Genomic DNA, 25008 nt, shown 5'->3' on the forward strand with positions numbered 1-25008 from the left:
AAAAAAAAAAAAAAAAAAAAAAAAAAAAAAAAAGAAAGTGAGACAAAATCAGAACGGAATCTGCGTCAAAACTAGACGGAGATATTTTAACATAAAAGGAGGATAAATGAAGGTTATCTATTAGAATAAGAGTTTGTAAGAAAAATTTAAAATATTTTACATAAATGACATCAGAGAAATCTTAGAAAGGTGTTTAAGACCGAGTCTCACTCTGTCGCCCAGGCTGGAGTGTAGTGGCACAATCTCGGCTCATTGCAACCTCCACCCCCAGGGTTCAGGCGATTCTCATGTCTCAGCCTCCAAGCAGCTGGGATTACAAGTGTGAGCCAACGTGGCTGGCTCATTTTTGTATTTTTAGTAGAGATGGGATTTTGCCATGTTGGCTAGTCTGGTCTCAAACTCCTGGCCTCAAGTGATGTGCCCACTTTGGCCTCCTGAAGTGCTGGGATTATAGGCATGAGCCAACTCTCCCTGCCAAAAATGCCTTTTTAAGACAAAATATCAAAGAAAAGATAAAAATCAAATAAAAATAATAAAAAGGGAGATAAAATAAATAAGCAAAGTAAAAGGTGAACAGAAAAAAAGAAAAACAAACATGAAATTAAAAATCATCTTACAAACAGCAGGAATTATAGTAGACGGAGCTGAAAACACAGAATTGGGCATAGAAAGGAGTTGAGGTAGTAGAACCAGATCAAAGCATATTCACGTATCACTGGCAGCCAAGAACGTTCAAGTAACTTGTCCTTGCATAACACTTCATAACCCGAGGATAGCTCAGGTTCAGGGAGGGACTCACGAACGGCCGGGGATGAAATTACCAATACATGCTGAGGTGGAAAATCTCAGTCAAAGGTTGATAGAACAGTATCAACATATTTATTCACATCACACCAAAAAAGCAAATAAAATGCAACTTAATTTTCTGTAGCTGATGCAATTCTCCTCACATGTTTCTCAAGCTCTTGGACAATGGTGAAACCTTAACTCATCCACATATTTTCTCACTGTCTCTTCTGGTACATGCAGACTTTAAACAAACCCTTTCCGGTAAACGCCGACTCTCTCTCTCTGCTGCTGCTTTCTGTGTCCTCTTAAGATGCCATCTTGCTCTGTGGAAGAGGTTGCTGAGTCTTTATGAAGGTAAAACAGAGGGCCTCACATTCACATTTGGATCCTTTTGCTGCCCTTTGAGTCTTTGACGTTCTCTTCAATGTTCCATCTTGCCCTAGGGCAGTGACACCACATATGACCCGAGTGTGAGGCTATCAAAGTTGTGGCTCATACATCTTAGACCCAGAAAAGAAAAGTTTTTGCCTTGGGTCCTACCTATACCTTAAAGAGTTCCAGTCTGGGCCGGGCGCGGTGGCTCACGCCTGTAATCCAGCACTTTGGGAGGCCGAGGCGGGCGGATCACGAGGTCAGGAGTTCGAGATCAGCCTGACCAACATGGAGAAACCCCATCTCTACTAAAAATACAAAATTAGCTGGGCATGGTAGCACATGCCTGTAATCCCAGCTACTAGGGAGGCTGAGGCAGGAGAATTGCTTGAACCTGGGAGGCAGAGGTTGCGGTGAGCCGAGATCATGCCATTGCACTGCAGCCTGGGAAACAAGAGTGAAACTCCATCTCAAAAAAAAGAGTTCCACTCTGACCTATTCTAACTGCACCTCTCTCCTGGGGTGAGGAGTCCATTGAGTGGTGGAGGCATGAGCCTGTGTGCTCACCTTCTAAAACACAGTCTGAATACATTGGATCTCAGAATTCCATGGCCAAATGGCTCCTGAGACCATTTCCAAGCTGAACACAAGTCTTTTCGCCTGGTCCATCCTTCTAGGGGCAGTGTGTAGCACTTATGTACGAACCTGGGCCAACAAACTTTAAAGGGGCCACATGATCAATGCTTTCTGATGTTCACACCTTGTATAATCCCACACTCTCCCCTTGAGTGTAAGAGGAACCTGTGACTAATTCTAACCAGAAGAATATGACAAAGGCAATGAGATGTCACTATGTGATTACATTATGCTACATGACAAAAATGAAGGTATATCACTGTCATGATTAGATTAGATGGCAGCGATTAGATGTTGCTACCTGATTCATGAGAAAGTCCTCCTCTCCTTGTTGCCTTGTACAAAACAAGCTAGGAATCCTCTCCCCTCAAGGAAATGAATTCTCTCAACATACCACGGGAGCTTGGAAGAGATTTCTTCCCCATTGATGCCTGAAGATGAAGATGCTGCCAGGCTGACACCTGAATCGCCATGTTGTAAACTCCTACTCAGAGCACCCAGCTAAACTGTGCCTTGATTACTAACTCAAAGAAATTGTGGGTATAGTTTGTAGTATTTTTTTGTGTGAAACATACAAGACTATTACAGCATCCCTAAGCCAAAGAGGTGGCCAGCGGGAGGGTTGTTGGGAGAACTAAATGCAGTTTGGATTTGTAGTATATAGGTGAGACCATTGTTTTTCTATCAAGAAAGTCAGCTGTGAAAAACTGGAAAACGATCATTTTGTTGTTGGAGGAACTCTGCGTTACTGGGGCTATAAAGCTTATAGCTACACTTTGAAGGCAAAAGGCTAAAAGGATACATTAACTAAACCTACTGATTTACTAACAACCAAATGAAAACAGAGTTCGACTAAAATCAACACAATATATTCTTGTTACTTTAATAGAAAACTTTTTAAAATGTAAGTTTGTATGCTGAGTGTAGTTTGCTAGATGTCATCATAACTCATGTTCTTAGCTAGCATTCCACCAAAATGGTGCAGTTTTGAAAGTGCTGCATAGATAAATAACTTTGGGAAATGTCACGTTAGATTACCATGAAAGCAAAAATATCCTGAGGCTGTCTGTACAACAATCACTATAAAACATGTCTACCTACTGCAAAAAGGAAATCACGGTTAGATCAAGTGGTCTAAATGTAAACATATGTAAACATCTAGCAAAACCAGGAGATTTCACTGAAGTTGGGAGGTAAAGTGAAAAGGAGAATCCAAAGTTACTGTGGCTTCTTCTCTTCTCTTATTTCAAATAGTAGTAAGCAAGGAAACAGGAGAGGAAAAAGAAAGAGGCGGACATGAAGGTTAGTGCAAGGAGGTCATTTGTGTAAGTAGTTGGGAAATTTAGTTTTGAGGACAAATTGTGTTTGTTTCAAGTGTCAGAGAAATCTAGACATGTCTGGTGGCCTAGTCAGGTAGATGCATAAGGAGCTTTTTCACTGCAGGAACCATACGCCTCCTTGGACAGCCCGGAAAGAGAAGCTAGCACATAGGTGATATCCAGTCAAAATGCCCAAGATGTTCGTAAATGTCCAGTAAAAAAAAGAAACCTCCAAGTGCTGTTGCCAAGTGACTGAATAAATCTGAATAAATCTAGAGGGAGACTGGGTGGTTAGCAAAGAGAGCCTGTGAGCAGCCAAAAGGTGAATCAGAATCTTCTAAGTTTTGCAGAGACCACAGGGCATGTGGTTTCACCAGCCATGCCCCAGTAGAGCAGCGAGAAGAACCACATCTGGTGGAAACACAGGTGTTTACCAGGAGGATAGGGTAAGAAAGTGCAGAGACTAATTTGTGAGCAACAGAAGAAATGTCCAAATTCTTCACCCAGCTTCAATGGGAGGGACTGAAGCGCAGGAAGTGCAGACTGTGGGTGGCTGAGGTAAGCTGAGATGTGTTTGTCCACACAGGCGAGACACCACATACGGACTACAAAAGATAAGTGAAATGGACTTAAAGGGAGCTGGAAGCACAGAAATTCAGGCTGGCAAAAAAACAGAAAAAAAAGGGACATGACTCAGAATATGTCCCTATTTTGTATACCTAAGATTAATGTGTCCCAGGAGCAGGGGTTAAATGGTCAACTGTGAGTCTTATTTAAATTCTAGCTTATAAATCAAAGTTAATTTTTACTTTAAAAATCCAATGGCTTTTTCATTTGTTCGAATTTAATATATAGGGCAATGCCATGTGTGGAAAGACATTATGTGTGTGTGTGTGTGTGTCTGTGTGTGTGTGTGTCTGTGTGTGTGTGAATTTGCTAATGCATAAAATATCTCTGGAAAGAAACGAGCTGATAACAATGATTGCTTCTGGGGAAGGAAGCTGGGAAGTGGTTTAGGAAGCAAAAGTTGACTTATTGTTAACTTTGTACACAATTATGTCTTTTGAACATTTTTACCATGCACATATTTCCTACTCATAAAATCCATAAAATTTAATTATGAACAAAATAGAACTTAGTGTGTTAATGACATTTTCAGAAACTAAAAATATTATATATATATATATATATGTCAATACATGAGAGAACAGCTAATCCTTGTCTTTTATTTATTTACTTATTTTTAAATAGGAGTAAAGGTGAGGTTACACGGAGAAACCTATTGTTTCCGAATAGACAACGGTGTGATTATAAAGATTCCACCCGGGCGCGGTGGCTCACGCCTGTAATCCCAGCACTTTGGAAGGCTGAGATGGGCGGACCACCTGAGGTCAGGAGTTCGAGACCAGCCTGGCCAACGTGGTGAAACCCCATGTCTACTAAAATTACAGAAACTAGCCAGGCATGGTGGCAGGAGCCTGTAATCCCAGCTACTCTGGAGGCTGAGACAGGAGAATCATTAGAACCCAGAAGGCGGAGTTTGCAGTGAACCAAGATCGCGCCACTGCACTCCAGCCTGGGCAACAAAAGCGAAACTCCGTCTCAAAAACAAAACAAAACAAAAATTCCTAAAGTCTTACCAGCCAAAATCTATTTCTCCCTTTAGCCTTCCTGGATCACCATAAAAATGATTTGATTATGGGATGATAACGTTTTAATGCTTCATTTTTATTTTTCCCTACCTTCCAGGAAACTCAGGCGGCAATGCTAACTTGTAGTCTCTGGCACAAACAATCTTCTATTTCTTCTATACAAATTCTTATTTCTTTTTATCTTTTAGTTTAAGTAGCTATTTTATGTAGTGGTTTTTATTAGTAATCACCTTGAATATGCTCTGGTGGTAAAGACTGCTTACATTTTAAGAAGTAAAACCAAGTAAAATAATGGATTGGACAACCAATTCCAAGACAGTATTTTCAAAAACTCTTAGCTAAAATTATATGTATTAAGCTCCCTAGAGTTCATATGGCAATGCGTATAAATTCCCTTTAAAAACAAAAGTGTTCAGTCCTCAGTTATCTGTCTTCAGTTACTAGAGAAAAAAATGCTTTGTTGGTCAGTCTTAAAAGAAAGCTAATGACTTCCGGGGCAGGATAAATATAACAGGCACATCTTGAAGACATACTGAGAGCTGGCTTACTGTATAAGCTTGCTCACCCGGGAAGTTATAAACTTAAATCGGCCTTCAAGCGTTTTCGGGAGACATTGAACCAGGCCTAAGCACTCAGCGGCATGGGCAAAGGTAGTTTGTATTCAGACTTTTCAAGGTCTGATCTACCTGGTCATATGTGGTTCTCAACTAAGGGTGCTTTTGCCACACCACCCCTACTCAAGAGATACTTGGTAATTTCTGGATATATTCATGGTTGTTACAATGGGGTGGAGGGTGAAATGGACATTTATTAGGTAAGGGCCAGGATTGCTGCTAAACAACCTACAATGTATAGAACAGCCTCACCACAACAAAAGATTGTTGATTTCAAAATGTCAGTAACAGCCCGGTTGAGAAATCCTGGTCTGGATCTATTCCTCACTTGGGTTTTGCTGCCTCTCTGGGTGTCGTACAAGACAATAGGGCACAGCTTTCTCTCTTCGCTTTGCTTGATAGTGAGGAGAAAGTGGAGAGCCAAGAGTGGAAACATTCGCACGTTCGGCCTGCTTTGGGCTACAATGCTGATATATCAATGCCCAGGAAAGCTTTCACAGTCTGAGGCTGAGGCAGTGAAATAAACAACAGTTCTCTGCCTGTCATTCTGCCAGATGGCTTCCCTCAGGTAAGAACTTACAGCATGCCATTTGCTTGAATAGAGGGGAAGAATAGGGCAAAATGCAGGGGGGGTAAAAAAATGGATTCATATTGTTACCAAAATAGTATTTCACCCCTCCAGGAGGACAGAAATGTTCCAAGGATTCAGTGAGAGAATGTGTGGAGTATCTGGCTTCTTCTGGCATAAAAAGAGTCTAAAGAAAAGGGGAAAACAGAATACATGTAAGACAAAGGTACTACTTTGGCAGAATTAGGTGATGATGAAGTCACTGGATGAGATTTGGAAAGCTCAAGAAATCTAGATAATTAAATTCATGGTTCTACCTCAAACCAATGTTTTGTTTTTGGCATTATCTATTTATTCAAATATTTCTTTTAATTAGGGGAGCTAATAGTATTTAGAGTCATCTTTTTTCTAGTTTGTATTTTCCTAGGGCTGCTAAAGAATGCAAAATTTTTAAGGAATTGAAAAGTAGATATATGGGTTTGGCTAATTTCCATATTTGCTAAAGTATTCTCTGAATACATTAGAAATACACATTATGTTTCCAAAGACCTGGTAAAAATAGACATGAAACAGGACACACACAGATGTTGAAATTCTAAAATATTAGCAGTACACTTTCACTAATCTTTACATAGCTCACCTCTTTTTAAATTTTTCTTTAAAAATGATAGACAAATATTTCAGAACACTTTGACATTTCTTTTTAAAACAATCTTATCTAATAATTGTGTGTAATGATATACAATCAATTTTTTAGTGCTATGTGTTGCAAAACGGAATTCATTGCTATGATAAACATACACTAAATGCTTCCTTATCATTAGATAAGGAAAGGACAAACAAAATTTTTTGATTTTAACACTTCCTTCTTCTAAGGAAGACTGTAGCAAGAAAATATATTCTAGATACAGATATAAACAGAGATCATCATTCATGTAGAAAGACAAATGAAGAAATACTAAGGATTACGGTACTTATAAAAACTTCATTGTAATGTTCTTTCACTCAATTACGCAGACACTAGTAAGCTAGTCGTGTCTAACCTAGTGGATGTGGCACAATTGCCTTCCCAGAAGACTATGACTAACTCACACGATGTATTCAAGTTCTTCCTACTCAATGTCCTAAGGAAAAACAAAATAAAAACCAGAAAATAAAACAAAATAGGCTTTTATTTTCTTTTAAGAGGGGACTTTTAAGACATGGGTTTCCCCCTCGCCCAAAAAAAAAACCTTTCCTTAGAGGTTTCAAATATTCAATATTTAGTCTGAAATTATGAAGATAAGAAAAGAACTAACGAAGCATACAGAAAATGTCAATTAATAATTATTTGCTCATGTCAAAGTGTGGTAAGGATTTTAAATGCCGCTATGTGCTTGACTGTTCGAAGCAAGGGCATGGCAAGAAGGTAACTACTGAGAGGCTCTGTAGGGACAAGTTTCCTATACCCATATATTTTGTTCCTGACCCCATAGTGTAGGGATATAATAAAAATCCAGAGATGCTCAATGTTCACGACCTTTTGGAGCAGTGTTTTCTTCCTACTTTCTGAAATAGGTACTTCTAGGTACTTTTTAAAATATCCTTTTCAGTAGATCTTAATTACTGGACTTTCTCAAGTGTGTACTAGATTCTCATCTCTTTGTAAGCAACACTCTTTCTCGAAAAGACCTCAATGATCCTATTTTTTCTTAACATCCAGATACACACAACTCCCAAATTCAGATTTCAAGCCCAGATCTCAAGCTTCCCTAGGTTGTCTATATCCAACTATCATGCTTCTGATAATGGTACGTGGGCTTGCAATTCCATAGGCAAATGCCAGATCATGGTAATAATGTTGTTTGTTTGCATAAACTATAGGTAAAATACCTTGTTTCCTCTCTATAGTGAAATACGTCGCCATTTAACAAAATCTAGGACATTTGTTTTTACATTTCAAATAATGAAATCATATTAGTGATGGTGTTCAGGACATACTGTCTCAAAATATGGCACCTTGGCATATGGCATATTGAATTTGAGAAAATGGCAGAAGCAGGAAGGTCTCAGACCTTCCCCTGACACTTTCCCCTGAAGCAGGTTATAAAACCCAGAAAGGATTTTCTGACCTTTTCCCAAAGCAAGTCATGAGACCCACAGGTGAGAGGTGTCCTTGCTATACTCAGAAAAAAAAGGAGCATCCTTAGCTCCAAAGACCAAAGAACACAGAGGAAATTGAACAAACCAGCCTTGCTAAGATTCCCCCAGTATACTACACTTACTTCATACTCTGTCCTGTGGTATTTATTCACAACTGTTCACTCTTCATCAAACCTATTGTTAAAAAAATACCCAGGTTTAACTAGTTCTTTGAGTCTTCACTTTTTGGGAGCTTCCCATATATATAAAATTTATATGAAATTAACTATGCTTTTCACTTGTTACTTTGTCTTTTGTTACAGGGACCTCAGCCATGAACTTAAAAGGGTAGAAGGGAAAAAACATTTTTCCTCCTCTCCATTAGGTTTTTATAAGAGACAATGAAAGGAACACTTACAGGAGAAAGACATGAAAATTCAGCGGTCTAGGCTTACAGTGCCTACCTCTAAATACCCAATGACTTACATAATAGCCATTTATCTCTGTCAGTGAGTTTAGAGACGTACAGAAACCATCAGATATCAGAATTCAGTGCAAAAGTGGAAGCGTCAGGTTTTTCTATAACTCCTCTACTTGCAGTTTACTCCCCCGTAGACTTGCAGTGTTTATCTTTATAATGGTAAGGAAAAAATGTCACCTTCTGCTACTGCTTCATGCCTATTTTATGTGGTACAGAATAAACCGAATAAAATGAAGTTGGGATTGTTCCACAAAGCATTCTAAACCTCTTCTTCCTAGTAGTTGAATTAGAGTTTTGAGTAGTTAAGACACATGGCATCATAAAAAAATAAAATCTGAAATAGAAAGAAAGATGGTTTGTCCAGAATTCAGAAGAATATCTTGTCTCAATTTTGCCGTATGCCCCATGAGATCTTACACTAAGCTTGTCTCACTTACTGCTGGCTCTCCTGGGCACCAGGGTACCATACCTAGCAGCTAGCACAGTAGCTAAGAATAAGTAGGTGCTTTGTTGACTAAATAATTAGATTTTGGAAATTTTACTTTCTATCAAAATACCACAAATTACTCTTCCATAAAAATGGAAACATTTTATTAGATCAAATCATTAATATGAATATCAAAGGAGATGATGTATTATTTTCATGGTCTGTAAACCCTTAGTGTCATGCCAAATTCTTTGGTGTTATTCTGTTTTTTACTAACTAAAGCAACTGAATTCAACAACATCAACAATACAAAATGCTAGAGCTAAAAGCTTTGTAACTAACTATGTCTTCTGTCCTGAATACCCCCACTGCCCTCCCCGCTCAGGCACATAACAAGCTTGAATGATCTGAGCTACCTACGTTCTGCTTTATTTTGCTCTTCTCCTGAGCATGGACAAAAAGAATCAAACAACTTATTTAATGAATGGCACTATAAATTCCTGGTTAGATTGCAGTAATACCTCTGAAATCTCTATACCTTAAAGCAAAGGCACATTTCTTCTTCACACTTCATGTTCATTGGTGTGGGTTCTTTTCCACGTTGAACTCAAGACACAGCAGCCACTGTTTGGAGTATTTGTCAGTTGTTGTGACAGGAGAAGAGAGGTTTGGAGGGTTTTCACTGGACATTTAAATCGCCTTTCCAGAAGTGGCACTCAGCCACTCAATTCATTCAGTGTCTGGAAACAGTTACATGGGGAAGAAGAAGTGAAAGTCTGCCATGGACTCAGAGGGAGAAGAACTCTGGGGAAATACAGGATGAAGAACACTAATAGATGCTGCACCTGGATCTTCAAAGAATCCCCCAAATCCTACTTGTCCTTAATCTTTTCTCTTTTATTTCTGTTTCTGACAAAAGCAATTTCCAACCTTCTCACCAGTTTTCAAACTCCCAGTTTACCAACTATCATCCAGTCTCTTAAGATGTCTGTCCACCTAGTTCATGGAACACTGGAAGCTCTCAATACCCACTAGGGGGTAAGCTCTGTGAGAACAGGAATGGTACCTGCCTCCTTTGCAATTATCCTTTCTGCCCTACCATGGTAGCTGTTGTCAAGTAAATATTTATTGAAGGGTTTTTAGTTATTACATAAATCTGGACTCTTCCGTCTAGGTTTCAATGATCATTTTTCAATTATTACATAAATCACTGGTAGGTTAATCAATGGCTCATCAAGTGATATCCAAGTCTGAATGCTTGCACCTTTTAAATGGTAATGTACATGAATCAAAGAGGTCTTTGCAGATGTGATGAAGGATCTTGAGAAGACTCTCCTGAAAAATGTCACCATACACATCTTTATAATATGGAAACAAAGGGATACAGACACACATGAACACAGAGAGAAGGTGATAAGAAGACGAAGACGAGAGAGGTGTGAAGATGCTGGCCTTGAGGATGGAACTGCTGTGGTACCTTGGTGCAGCCAAGGAATGCTGGTACCATCCAAACTTAGAAGAGGCAAGGAATGGACTGTTCTGTGGAGTCTCAGGAAGGAGCTTGGCCCTGCTGACACCTCAGTTCCTCTGCCAAGTGATAATGAGTTTTAACTTCTGACCTTCAAAAGTGTGGTAGAATAAATCGGTATTGCTTTAAGCCATGAATTTTGAGATAATTTGGTATAGGAAACTAACATACATTGCATAGATCTAACATTTTTATTTTCTAGAATTTGTGCACTGAGCAAAGAAAACAATTCCTAATACTAACCTGGAAGTAAAAAACTTGTTTTGATTTTTATCCACATGTGCTTGTTACATTTTGAGGAGTTACAACATTGTTTGACTTCCTTGCAATGAGTAGATTTATAAACTTTAGAGTGGAGTCTTTAGAAAATCAAAATCAGACTCTGTCTGAATGTACTTTTCTGTCTCCCAAATTTAGATGGTTTAAAATATATTCATTATAATTGCTGTGGTTTGTGGAGGTAAAATTGTATATGGTTAAATTTCCATAGCTGTGGTAGCACTGAGGCTTACCAAAATTACGAGTTCGTTTATCGGGTTAACTCCCAGCTCTCTGTTCTTCTCTTTTTACAAATTAATAATATTCTATATGTACTTGTTTTGCTTCTGCATCAGTTCCTAATTTTCCTTTCTTCAAATTACCAAAATATATTGGCATTGCTACAATAAAATGAAAACCTAATCCTTTGCAAAACACAAAGAATATGTAGAACTCTACAAAAGTCTTTCAGACTTTCTTTAGAAGCCAGGTCACAAACACGTAATGTTTCTTTTTCAGGTGTGAAGCCAGGTCACAAACATGTGATGTGTCTTTCTCAGGTGTGAAGCCAGGTTACAAACACGTAATGTTTCTTTTTCAGGTGTGAAGGCAGATGCGATAGTCACATTCAAATGACAGTCACAGAGTCTCATAAAACCTAAAATACGAAATTGCAATTTAGGTAACTGTTGACAATGGGTTATGGGTTATATGAAGAAATTGAAACTTTCTCTTACATATCTGCTTCCTTGCTCAGATATCTTTGCACTAATTTTAAACTCTCAAAGTATATATACTTACAATTCTCTAGTAGTATATAAAAATATTTACATCCTAGGCAAATTACTTTAATTCTAGTATCTGTTCATTAATGCTTTATTTGTTTCATTACAACAATATTTTATTTTTATAAAAAATAAAGGATTTTTAGAAATTTACCGTGATAGAGTTGGAAAATGTAGATTTCTAAAAATCATTTATTTTATTTTATTTTTTTGACTAATGTAATGCCTTTTTGTAACAATTGGATGCAATTGTAAGTTGCTCCCTAGAGCAATAAAAAAATAATTTGTGATGTGATAATTTGTTGGTTTATAAAAGTCATATTGCTGCTTCTGGAACGGATTTGCTAACAGCCATCAATGCATTGGGAGGTTCCAGCTTACTCTCCTATTTCTGGCTGGTCCCAAAACCAGCAGCACGAAGATAATTCCTTTGTTTCTATTTAGATTGTGAATCCCCTGTGCCTCCCGAATATTAATCAGTGTTTATTTCACTTCTCTTCCCTGCCTGCCCTCTACGGTCCTCACGACAATATAATAAGACACAGCTGATGCTGTTTGTTTATTCCTGTTGAGATATTTTTAACATCCGACTTTTTCTCTGTTACACTCAGCTTCACCCACTCTCACTCTAATCCTAGCTCTATTTCTCTTTGGCCCCTGAGGGAGCCTCATATATGCACAAAACACCCTTTGAAGTTAAAGGGAGCTTCCCTTTTCAATAGTCTTCATTATCCAGGATGCCAACAAAGAATAAGTGCCTCCCAAACAACTGAATATAGGAGCTGTGTCTCCTCTGTGCTGGACAGGACCCTCTTCTCCCCGTTTCTTCCAGAGCCCAGAGTGGTGCCAGGCCCCCTGTGGGTGTTCCTTAAATGTTAAATGAATGGATGAATGAAACCCAATGTGAGGCTACAAGAAGGAAAACACAAAACTAAATGTTAAGCACAAAAGCAGTCACATTTTCCAGTTGAATCAAAAGCAGGCTGTTTCTGATCAAATAGTAAGGCATTTAGCAAAAAGAAGCAATTGCAGATGGAACCAGTAAAGTGATCCCAGAAGAGAACTGACTTCAAACAAAAAGGATCAGTCTCATTCTTACCATGTCTGTATTTCCCAAGAGAGCAAGACCCCTGTTTTTGGTTTTTGTTTCTCTCTCTCTCTCTCTGAAACACATTTAATTCTTCTGGAATGTTTTAGATGCTATAAATCAGCAAAAAGTTGTATCATGGAAAAGCTACAGTGAACCTAGAAAAATGAAAGGTGACAGTGGGTGGCTGGTAAACTAAAATCCTGAAGAACTGTAGAGCACAAATTGGTAACCGCTACGTGGACATGTTTTTCCACATTTTTGTTACCACAGCATGACAGCACTTTTTGAATGTTCATGATGCAAGTACTAAGAAACAGGTTCCAGACATCATAAATATTTCAAAAGCTATTGAGAAAATGAAAGGCTAAACATACGAGACAGAAATAAAGTGAGAAACAAGGGATGAATTCAGGAAACAGACACTATGTCTAAAGATGTCACCCGAGAATCAGAGGCTTTATTGCTCCAAATCAAAAAGTTCTGAAGGGAGGAAAAGAAAGAACCTCACTTATGTCTCATCTGTACCTCTCAGCGCAGGCAGAGCAAAACAGGAATCATAGAGACCACCGAATATTGGCCACTGTGATAAGGGAGAATGTGAGCAGCAAGTCAAAATGCTCCACGTTCACAATAGCATCAGAAGAATAGACAGAGGTTTCTCAAAACCACGGGGAGCAAACCAACAAGAAAGGCAGGGTATACAACTTGAAGGAGGTGGTTAACACATGAGACACATGAAAACCAGCATTCAGATGCCCAAATTCTCTTTTCTCACCAGCCTTTGTCACAGCAACAGAATGATGTTATCTTGGGAGCCATGGACGCATCAAAGGGCAGTTGCTCTTGTGGTTTACATGAAATCTCAGGTGCTTCTTTCCTGGAGTGAATAATGGGTTGGATTTGAGCATTGCAGGAGAACTGGGAAACACGCCACCTCTATCCCTGCCTATTTGCACTCCACTTCTTAGGGTGCCCCAAAACTGACTAATCAAAGCAGTAAGACACTTCCTTCCCCCAACAGTTGGACATGGAGATGATGAAAACACCCACAGCTGAGAAAGGAAGCCTTTTCATTATTTCAGTTGTACCCAAGCTGCTTATTTCCATATGCAAATCTCAGTCAACTCATTTCAGGTGGACTCTTCCAGAAAAAGTCTCATTTCCGCAACTCTACTATGCACATGGGTAGAGTTCCCCTAGCGATGACCCTCTTTCAGGATCATCCCTACTTACTGCCATCTTCAAAGAAACTTCCCAAGTTGGAACTCGTTTATCTTTACACATTCATGAAGTTCCTCTGTAATAGTAATTCTCTTTCATGGCACCCTCCATAGGCCGGGCTTTACTACGCCAGACTAGAGAGCCGTTCTCTCCCACCTGAATATTCTGCTACCACTCATCCTTTAAGACCTAACTAGACTAGTGCTTCCTCCAGGAACCTTTCCCCAGCTAACACCTGCCTCCCACCCCCACCCCAGCTTCTTCAGGATTTAGCAACTTTTCCCTCTCTTTGTTCATGGCAGTTGCAACCTTTGTTCTGTAGACCAGAGATATTTACATAGGAGTTACTTTCTCCACTGTATCATAAGGTTCTTGAAAGAGGATCAATGAATTATTCACCTTTATGTGTGATTTATGAAAAAGAATAAACAAATAAAGAAGAGTTTATCATCCCCTTTACTTATGTTCAGTGGCGTGGTACCAGTGCTTCAGTACTCGATACCGGGTCCATTGCAGACACCGCTCTTTTCAACTTGGCCTAGACGTTCTGTTACCAGAAAATGGTCCTGATCCATACCCCAAAAGAGGGTCCTTGGATCTCGTGCAGGAAAAACCTGAGGGTAAGTCCACAGAACAAAGTGAAAGTAGAGAAGTAAACAAATGAAGCATTGGCTACTCCACAAACAGAGCAGTGGTATGGGCTGTTTGAATGAATGTACTTATAGTTATTTCTTGATTAGATGCTAAACAAGGGGTGGATTATTCATGAGTTGTCTGGAAAAGGGGCGCGGATTTCCCAGAACTGAGGGTTCCTCCTGTTATTAGACTATCTGAGTGACTTCTGGACATTGCCATGGCATTTGTAAACTGTCATGGAGCTGGCGGGAGTGTCTTTTAGCACGCTAATGCATTATAATTAGCATATAAGCAGTGAGGACAACCAGAGGTCCCTTTCATCACCATCTTGGTTTTGGTGGGGTTTGGCCCACTTCTCTATCTCATCCCATTTTATCAGCAGGGTCTTTGTTACCTGTCTCTTGTGTCAAACTCCTATCTCATCCTGTCACTAAGAATGCCTAGCCTCCTGGGAATGCAGCCCAGTAGGTCTCAGCTTTATTTTTACCTAGCCCTTATTCAAGATGCAGTCACTGTGGTTTGAACGCCTCTCTGACAATTTCAATAGCTAACGTAGGCTTTATTAATGGAAGATATGATTCCCTTTACACGGACACACCTTCATTTTTGCAAACCCTACGGGGCCTCCAAGGTTAACCCCATGTTTAATCTCCTTCCCTCTGTATCTTGTAACTTTCGCCCCCTCACACTCTGACTTCTGTATCTACTGGCTTTTAGAAATATCCCCAATGTACCATTGAGCCCTTGCAAAAGCTGTTTCCTTCCTCTTCCAAGGAAACATTTCAACCTCATTTTCCTGTTTTTCTTGGGGTTTTTTTTGTTGTTGTTGTTCTGTTTTTGTCTATTTCACTGTTAATCATCCTCCAGCTTTCAATAATTACTACCTCAGGAAGTCTTCACTGACCTCTCCACCCGACCTCAGTTCCTTTTTTAATATTTTAATACTTTTATAAAATTGTGTTCAGTTACTTCAGATCACTTTTTATATTCAGTAATTGTATATTACACATAGTCAACACCATGATTATTTGCAGAAAACTTTGCATCCCACTGCTATAAATTCCCAAACAGCAAGGACCATTTCCGGTTTCTTTCTGCTTATCTTCCCTACTTTCTGCATCTTGAAGAATACCCAGTAAAAAATTGGCATCCCACAAATGTTTGTTGAAAAAATAAATGAATAAACAAACACTTTGTATTATAAACACTGGCTATACCTGTAAGATAATACATTTCAATTTGATAAATTTTGACTCTTCAAACCTATCCAGGATTGAATTCATGCTCTTTCACTTGTCACCTAGTTGACTTGAAAAATCAGTCAACCACTCTGATTCCCAATTAGCCTAACTGAAAAATGAGAATGATAACGCCTGCCTCACAAGGTTGATGTGTACACAAACGTCCCTGACACTAATTGAGTATGGTAGAGGTTCAATAAAAACCAGTTCCCTTCTCTTTCCCCAGTGAATTCTGGAGCTTAGTTGCTATGGCTTATTTTACTCCATATAATCAATTACCAGGATTGGAAAAGAAGATTTTTAAACATATAGACTTCATAGTCAAAAGGCTTTGTATTTGTTTGCTTTCATTCATTTAATAGAGAAGTAGCTGTGGCTTTATAGGTGATGAACTTTGATTTTATTCTGAGCACAGTGGGAAGTAAGGAATTTTCTTAAGAGATGCAAGGAAGTTCTCAACTATTCAATTTAGTTCTACAAACAGAGAATGACAATGAGATGCATAGAAGTTTGTGGCATTAGACTTATGACAGAAACCAAAATAATCTAGAATGTGTTACACTAGTGAACTATCACTAGCCTAAATCTTTAAAAGAATAGGAGAACATAGCTACAATGGTACAATTGCAAACATGTTCTAAAGTGTCTCAAACAGTTGGTACTAGACCAGGTCAGTGGTACAAACAGTTAAATATGTCCAGTTCCCACAATTCCAAAGCTGGATAGGCCTACAACTTTTTATGATGATTTCAAGGGTACCCATTTCTTGCTATATTCTCTCTTCTCTTTGCCTGAAAACTGTGGAACTCCAGAACAGACTTGCAAATGTAGAAGAAATGGCCATTTTAAATATTTAACCCGGAGACAGAGGTAAGTTAGGCACAGGAGGCCTACATTGTTGGATTTGAGAAATTTTATGGAAAACTATTTACCTAAATTCTTTCCTCTCAGGTGACACATTGACTAAACTATTGCCAGAAAAGATGTCACTTTTTAGGTAAGAATATTTTTTTCCTTCCCGAGGAAAGAAAAAATAAAGAAAAAAACAAATTACAACATTCTAGGATATAAACTTTTGAATTAATTACTGTTCTGAGCCAATTGCACACAAAAAAGTACTTAAACATTTATTTTCCAACATATTTTTATTGAGAAATTGCTACGTGCTTGTTACCATAATCAACAAGATAAAGGCTGTTCTTATGCCTTACAGTAACAAGTACAAAGACATATGTAAAAGACAATTTCAGAAATACATGTGACGATAACCAAGGGTAGCATGATTAACCTGGATACCTGGTTACCTCAAAAAGAGAAGGGGTAATAAAAGTAGGTCCACAAGAGAGAGAGAGAGATCGGGACAATTTTGTCAATAGTTAGTCTTATGGTATGATGTAGAAAGAAAAGAAACAAGTACTTTTTACATTATCCTTCTAAAGAAAATCTATCTTTCTAAGAAACAGATTTTTATCTTATCTTTAACTTCTGGTAGAAGCAGTATAAACTATTCGTCTTGTTTTTTTCATTTTTTCCTGTTACCTAGTTCTAATACAGAAGAGAAGCATAATCTCATTTTTAAATTCAATACTTTGAATTAAATGTTTGAGAAACTTACATAAAATGTTGTTAGAAAAATGGAGGAAAACATTATATAAATTCTTTCTTTAAAAGGAAATATTTGGATGTTTTCAAAATAAAGTATAGTACTATTATCAACAATAGTACTAGTTGGGCAGAGTGGCTCATGCCTGTAATTCCAGCACTTTGAGAGGCCAAGGCAGGAGGATCACTTGAGTACAGGAATTCAAGACCAGTCTGAGCAATGTAGTGAGACCCTATCTCTAGAAAAAATTTAAAAATTAGCTGGGCATGGTGGCACATGCCTGTAAACCCAGCTACTTAGGAGGCTGAGGTGGGAGGATCGCTTGAGTCTAGGAGGTTGGAGCTGCAGTAAGTGATGATGGCGCCACTGCACTCCAGCCTGGGAAAAAGAGCAAGACTTGTCTCAAAAAACAAACAAGCAAACAAAAAATAGTTGTACTAGAAACATACTATATTTAAAAAACAAAACAAAACAAAACAAACACAAAAAACCTCCTAAATCTTGTGAGGTGTAAATATGGTCTTATTTATTATACTTTCCTCATAAAAATCTCACTTATTTTTTAGAAATTACCTCAATATCCTTCTAAAGATAGAGAAGTAGCACTACTATTTTTTATTAGTCATTTTACAATAGACATAGATTTTTTGGTGGAATTTGAAATAAAGAAAGTATTCCAAACAATTGTAACTAATTCATTTAATCACATATTCTTCATTACTTCCTGTAACTGACAGTCTTATTTTATTTCACATGATACATTTACCTTGCCTTTTATAGGAAGAAAAAGAGTTGAAAATGAAACTTCAAAATCTTTTTTATTTATGCAAAGTGTAAGCTTGCTATAGACTTTTATACCCAAGTCTTCTTTCTTTGAGAGAGTTAGACAAGATTTCATCATATTTATTTACCCTTTTCTAAGAACAGATGTTTTTGTTTATTTGCCTGTTTTCGTGATACAAGTCTAAAATTTTTGAGTACTCACTAAGCCCCGTTCTTGTTAGAGAGAACATATTTATATTACAACATATAAAAATGACTGACTTGAGTAAACTGTAAGCCAACAAGATAAATTGTCTGATATCACATATTCCCCACCCCTAAATCTGCCTAAGATGTGAATGCATTGGTTGTTGAAACCAAATATGAGCAAGGAATATATCTGTTACATATATTTTAACCACCTCTGAAGCCAGTTGAATGACCCCATTTTCTGCAAATGCTAACTTATTTCTCTTGGCTCATGTTTGGGTAGCATTTAGTTTCCATAACTTCTTGAACTGATAGGTCATATTTAAGCACCTTTCTCACTGAAATAAAAATATAAGACTGATTCATTTACAAATAATATTAAGCTGGCTGGGCTCAGTGACTCACGCTTGTAATCCCAGCATTTTGGGAGGCTGAGGCAGGCAGATCACTTGAGGCCAGGAGTTCAAGACCAGCCTGGCCAACATGGTGGAATCCCATCTCTATTAAAAATACAAAAATTTACCTGGGCATGATGGCATGCACCTGTAGTCCCAGCTACTCTGGCGGGTGAGGCACGAGAATCGCTTGAACCTAAGAAGCAGAGGTTGCAGTGAGCTGAGATCACGCCACTGCACTCCAGCCTGGGTGACCGAGCAAGACTCTGTCTCCAAAGGGGGAGAAAAAATTAAAGTTATTAAATATGTAAAGTAGAGCTAAGTACCAAACAAGGTGCAGGATAATGATTGTCTACAAGTATTGAAAGGTGTCGACATCACCAGGAAAAACAAATCATTTAACACAGAACAAGATTTTGGCAATGTTAAAAGACTAGCATAATACTGACAGGATGAGGACAATGAACAAGAATTCCTGAAGCAGAACTACTTTTGGAAATTAAATTGTAAATTTTCTTCCCCTAGTTAAAAGACATGATAGGACACGAACGTTCGTTCTGCAGGCAGAAGGGCCTGAGACAACTCTGTAAGTATTCATTAATAATTGCCCATGATTTGGCAACAAGCCATTTATTTCCTTTATGATCAATGACTAATGATCAATGATCCTACTCAGTATTGTTATTCTCAACAGTTTGCAGATCCTCTGAATAGCCTCGTGAGGTAGAAGAAGATCATGTCCAACACAGCAGCCCTAACCGTACAGTTGTCTAACTGGGAATGCACTTGGATACGAATTTTCCATCATCAGTAGAGGAGGTTTAACTACACCAAAAATGTTTGGCTCTCTCCCAACACCATAGTTTTGTAAAACTATGGTCAGGAATAGGACTTAGGACTTCTTCAGATCTGTATACCTAAGGTACAAAACAGCAACTGCATTTCTTATGACTCTACAATGTCAAAATTCTTAGTTACCTTTTTTCTTTTTACTGTATTTTTATAGCAATCATATTTTAATTATTTCAAAATTCCTTCTGCTAATAACAAATGAGAAAAACAGTTTGAATTTAAAACAAAATCTCATTATTTCAATAACGTGTAGCTCTATGGAGCAGTGCCTCTTAGCATTCATTTTAGAGATGATATGGCTATGAGCTCATTCCCACAATGTAATGTTGATTAAAAAATCTAGTAATCCCCTAAGACATGAGAGTGTCCAAGTATTACTTGTTTTAACTGAGGTCATCCTGCTGGTCTCTGCATTCTTTTCTCAGCTAATTATCTAAGGTGAAATTTATTCATACTTACCATGTATGCAAAGACTGTAGAGACAGGTGACTAAAATTATTTGTCTTAGAGCTCTTGAGTCTTCCCCCAAAAGTTAAAGACATTGTGTGGTTCTCTCCACTCTTGAATAAATATGAGAATAAAATATATTGCTTAGTAGAGGTTAGTAAAGCCCATATTATACACCTGTGCTCTTTGAAGACCAACTGGGCAAATTCAAGTGGTATATAAAACTTGTGTGGAAACGAAGGTGAAATGAAAAGTGGTACCAGTTCCTAGGTTAAGAAACTGCCTCCTTCAACCCCACACAATAGCCCAATACCCACCAGAAAATTCTCTGCAGCTCTGTAATAGTTTTAGTTTAGTTTTAGTTTAGGTCATTGATGAATAAAGCACAGAGCCCTAAAAATATTTAGAACAAGTTAGGTTTTTAAAAAGTCTCAAAAGTTGAAGTGAGTGATTTTTTTTAAATTTTTCAAGTAATACTGTATAACTGTCTCATTTATCCATTTCACTTTAAATATGCTGATATGAACTTCAAAAAATGTTTTCAACCATGAGAAAAATCTCAGTTCTATGACTCATGAATTGTTTATATTGTTTTCAATTGTATAATGCGGGAGGTTTGCAATTTTCTTAAACAAAAATGCAAATTTACAATCTAAGTTTTTATTGTTTCCCCTTCTCACTCATTTAGGAGATAACTGTAAAATCCATTTCATCAAGATCTTAGCAGGCATTCTATAAGAACAAACTAAAAATAAAGCCTGTATGTGGCTGTGATGGTTTTAAAGACTGGTGGATATCAGGCCAGGAAAATTGTAATTATTTGGGAGTACCTATAGCATTTCTGAGGAGCAGTCTCAAGACCAATTTGATAAATACGTAAAAACCCATCTGAAAGAACTGATATAAAATCATGTTGGCATTTCATTAGTCGATGTTTATGAAAGGGCCATTGGTTCAGAGATTAGGAATAAATATTTTGCCATTACTTCAAAGGCAAGAACAGTAGTTACTTTTGCACTGACCTAATACTATTAAGACTTGTAAAGATTTAGCAGAAAACTTTGAAGAAAACTGAGATAGATATCCTATCAATTATTTACAGTATTTTAGCATCTCAATCAATGATCATTTCTTTTCTGAAAGTCCTTACAAGTTCAAATGTATCTAAAGACAATCAAGGTTTAGTTGAAATGCTGTCACTGCCTATTTTGGGTTCAAGTATATTCTCCTGGGACTTTTTGGAGCAATGAGGTGTAAGCCATAAATTTCCACTGAGCACATGATTTCTTTCAGCTCCATAGGGTGCAGCCACACGCCCTATGAACTGCAGTGAGCAGAAACATTTTCCTTCTGTCTTGCCTGACTTGTCTTTCCAGTTATTGTTTTGGGAATATCTGAGCCACCACGATCACTTCATACACTTAGACAACTTTTAAAAGCAGTTATTTTCCTGAATAATATAATATGTGTCCATTTCATTTCACTCTGCTTATAAATACTTGCTTGTAAAGAGTCACAGAATTCGAGGGCTAGTAGTTCTCCTAAGGTTGGGACACACACACCACCTCTGTTTGAGGACATTTCCCCAGCTCCTGCAGGCCTGCTGGCTTAGACATTTCTGCTTTCCTTTTCTCACCCTAGCACCTGCCTGCTACATTTGAGATTGAAGCAATGTACATATTCTCAGGTCTATGGATATATATGAATACTTCTTGCTTAAACATTGGCAACCTTAAAATGGGATAACTTCCTAAGTGGATTGCTATGAGTTGTCCATTGACTCACAGAGCTGCAACCATTAATTTTTTTTTTTTTTTTTTTTTGAGACGGAGTCTCGCTCTGTCGCCCAGGCTGGAGTGCAGTGGCCGGATCTCAGCTCACTGCAAGCTCCGCCTCCCGGGTTCCCGCTATTCTCCTGCCTCAGCCTCCCGAGTAGCTGGGACTACAGGCGCCCGCCACCTCGCCCGGCTAGTTTTTTGTATTTTTTAGTAGAGACGGGGTTTCACCGGGTTAGCCAGGATGGTCTCAATCTCCTGACCTCGTGATCCGCCCGCCTCGGCCTCCCAAAGTGCTGGGATTACAGGCTTGAGCCACCGCGCCCGGCCTGCAACCATTAATTTTAAAAAATCTGTCTCTATATTCAAGACCCCCCAGTAAAAGTGTATTGTTTCTAGGGCTTATACTTCATCCCATAAAAACAACTTTATGCAAACCAAAAGGAGCAAAATTCAAGATCAGAAATTGACTTAAGAGTAAAAAGAAAAAGGAGTAGAAAGAATATACCACAGATTAGAGAAGGAAAAAGAGCAGTATGTCAAGAGCGAGTGGAATGTGGCTGAAAAAATGGAAATGACAGACACTTCGGGGACAATTGGAAGGCGTGTCATTGCATTTTGAATATATATGAATCTCAGGTAATTTCTATAACCCAGAAATAAGCACTTGCTCCAAAAGGGGAAACTGGTAGTTTGTGTGAGCTAGCAAAATATTAAGAGGGCAGTTAATCTATTACCATGAGTCTAATAGAGCCCAGATCATATTCCATGAGATTTGGTGGCTAAATATGACAGTATCTAAATGCGTTGACCATTATTTGGAGACTGGAATAAGTCACAGCAGCAAAGGGACCAACTTCTCTCTAGTACCATTCAACTAGAACTAACAGAAAAGCAGGGTGATTACTCTGAGACTAACGAGGGTCTTGAGTGGAGGAAGGGAGAATTGTAAACAAAAGATGGCAATAAATTCTGTGAATGGGAAAGAAATTCAAGATGACTCCTAGGTTTTCGGCTTGAGCTGCTGTGTGAACGATATACCAGTTACTGATGTAAAGATAAGGGGGTAAAATCAAGAGCTCCTTTGTAAACATTCTAAATGTGAAATGTTCAATAGATATTTATTGGAGATGTCACGTAATATGGTATCTACAGCTCTAAGTAGAGGTAAGCGAGACAGAGAGGTTTGCCAGTCATCAACAAATAGATTGAAAGTGATGGGAATCAATGAGATCATAGAATCGTTGAGTGAAAAGAGACATGGGCCCATTTCAGCATTTACAGACAGGATATTAAACAAAGAGCCATTGGAGAAGAACCTGAGGTGGATGGAAAGAGAAGACCATGATGGTATTATGAGAAGGCAAACGATGAAAAGGTTGTTGTTATTGTTGTTGTTGCTTGTTTTTGACCAGGAGGGATTGATCAACTCTACCCAACAGTACTGAGAAGTTGTTTATGATGAAGCATGACACGAAGATTGTTGCTGACCTAGATGCTTCAGTGGAGTTTTGGAGAGAGGAGCCAGATTCAAAGAGGTAAAAAAAAAAAATGTGTTATAACATGGGATAATAGGGATAAAAATTTCATTTAAAAAATTTTATCGTAACAGTTGCAAAACAGTGCAGCAATAGTCAGAGGTGGATATGGAGTAAAGGAATTTTTTTTAAAGACAAGAGATATTAAAACAGAGTAGTAGGAATGTAATGAAAATATGAAGAAATACTATCCTGATATATTTGAGTTTATGAAATAAGTTTCAGCATCAGAAAATGTAAATTCAGCTGTAGCTAAACAAGAAATGGAAACTTCTGTCAACCTGGACCTGTCAGACTGTCATTCCTAAAAACCGGAAGTGTGATACTGAAATATCTAATAGAAATCTCTGTAAGGCCTGACTGTACATTTGACCCTTGTGCTACAACTCTTGTAGTTGTAAAAATGTCTCTTTTTATGTTTTAATGAATTTGAGTGGTTTTCTCTATAAAATGCAAAGATTACTAAGAACACTGAGTTAAACTAAGTTCAACTTTCCCAAAGTCCTCAAAATTTATGATGTAAGATGTTACTACATGAACCTGAAATAAAGAGACAAAAATACAACGTTCCCCAACATATTTGACCATAAGACATTCCTTGGAGAATATTTCAGGAAACTAGCGATTATATGAAACAATTTGCAATATTCTTTAGTTGTTGCTTCTGTCTCAAGCTACTTAATGTTTCATCTTCATATTTTGCTCTGGCTTTGTTCCATTCGGGTGTAATGTCTGCGTTCATCTTTTCACCTTCTACCTATTTCACCCGAATTCCGTCTCTCAAACTTGTACTTTTTTCACTAATTTTCCCCCTGATTCCCTCTGACACTTTGGGAGCCTTATTTAGATTTGCTATTTGAAATGAGAATGTCATTGTGTTGCATAAATCCTCTCATTTTTATGTTTGGGGAAGTGTCTCCTCAAAATATAGTACTTATACCAATTTTTAAAAATCTAGTTAAGGACAATATTTATATTTTCTTTAATATATAACAGAAGAGAGATGATATAAAACACATTAACCTTCTAAATCAATACTGTCATTTTCAATTTTCTTGAAGTAGAGATATCACACATGTCCTTTTATAGAACCCCCACATGCTCGATTTTTTTATGTCTTTCAGAAGCTTGGAATGCTAAAAAATACAGTACATACAAACACTGATTTCTTTAAAGCATGAGGTGATATTTGCCTTTGTACTGCACAGTGACATGTTTCCATTTTAATGATGTTTGAATTTAGCACAGGAATTGGATTCCCTTTTAAATCCACTACACATTGAAACTCCACCTGCTTATCTGGATCTCTTACTGAAGATTAAACTGTTAATGCTCACAACGAGGGAAAAACAATTAAGAACTTCCAAAAATGTACTGTTCAGTACTTATATTTATATCAAACACGTGTTGCAATGACTGGTGTTTTGCATTTCAAATCCTGGCTTATATACACTTCCATGCATTTATAGCCTTAATCAAGACAGAAACCATTTGCCTTTTACATAGCAATTAAAGCACAGAAAACATTCAGAATTTTGCTAAATGGCTTGCTCCAGTTTATTATAGTTTACCTTGTCTTTTTGTGAGGAGGAGCTATTATTTCTGCTCCAAGCTCTTGATGTCCCTGGGGAGTGGAAAAGAGCATCTGTTCTGGAACAGAGCTGAAAGTAAATCCCTAGGAATGGAGA

Source organism: Theropithecus gelada, chromosome 2 (assembly GCF_003255815.1).
Source record: "Theropithecus gelada isolate Dixy chromosome 2, Tgel_1.0, whole genome shotgun sequence".
In the NCBI taxonomy this organism is placed as follows: domain Eukaryota; kingdom Metazoa; phylum Chordata; class Mammalia; order Primates; family Cercopithecidae; genus Theropithecus; species Theropithecus gelada.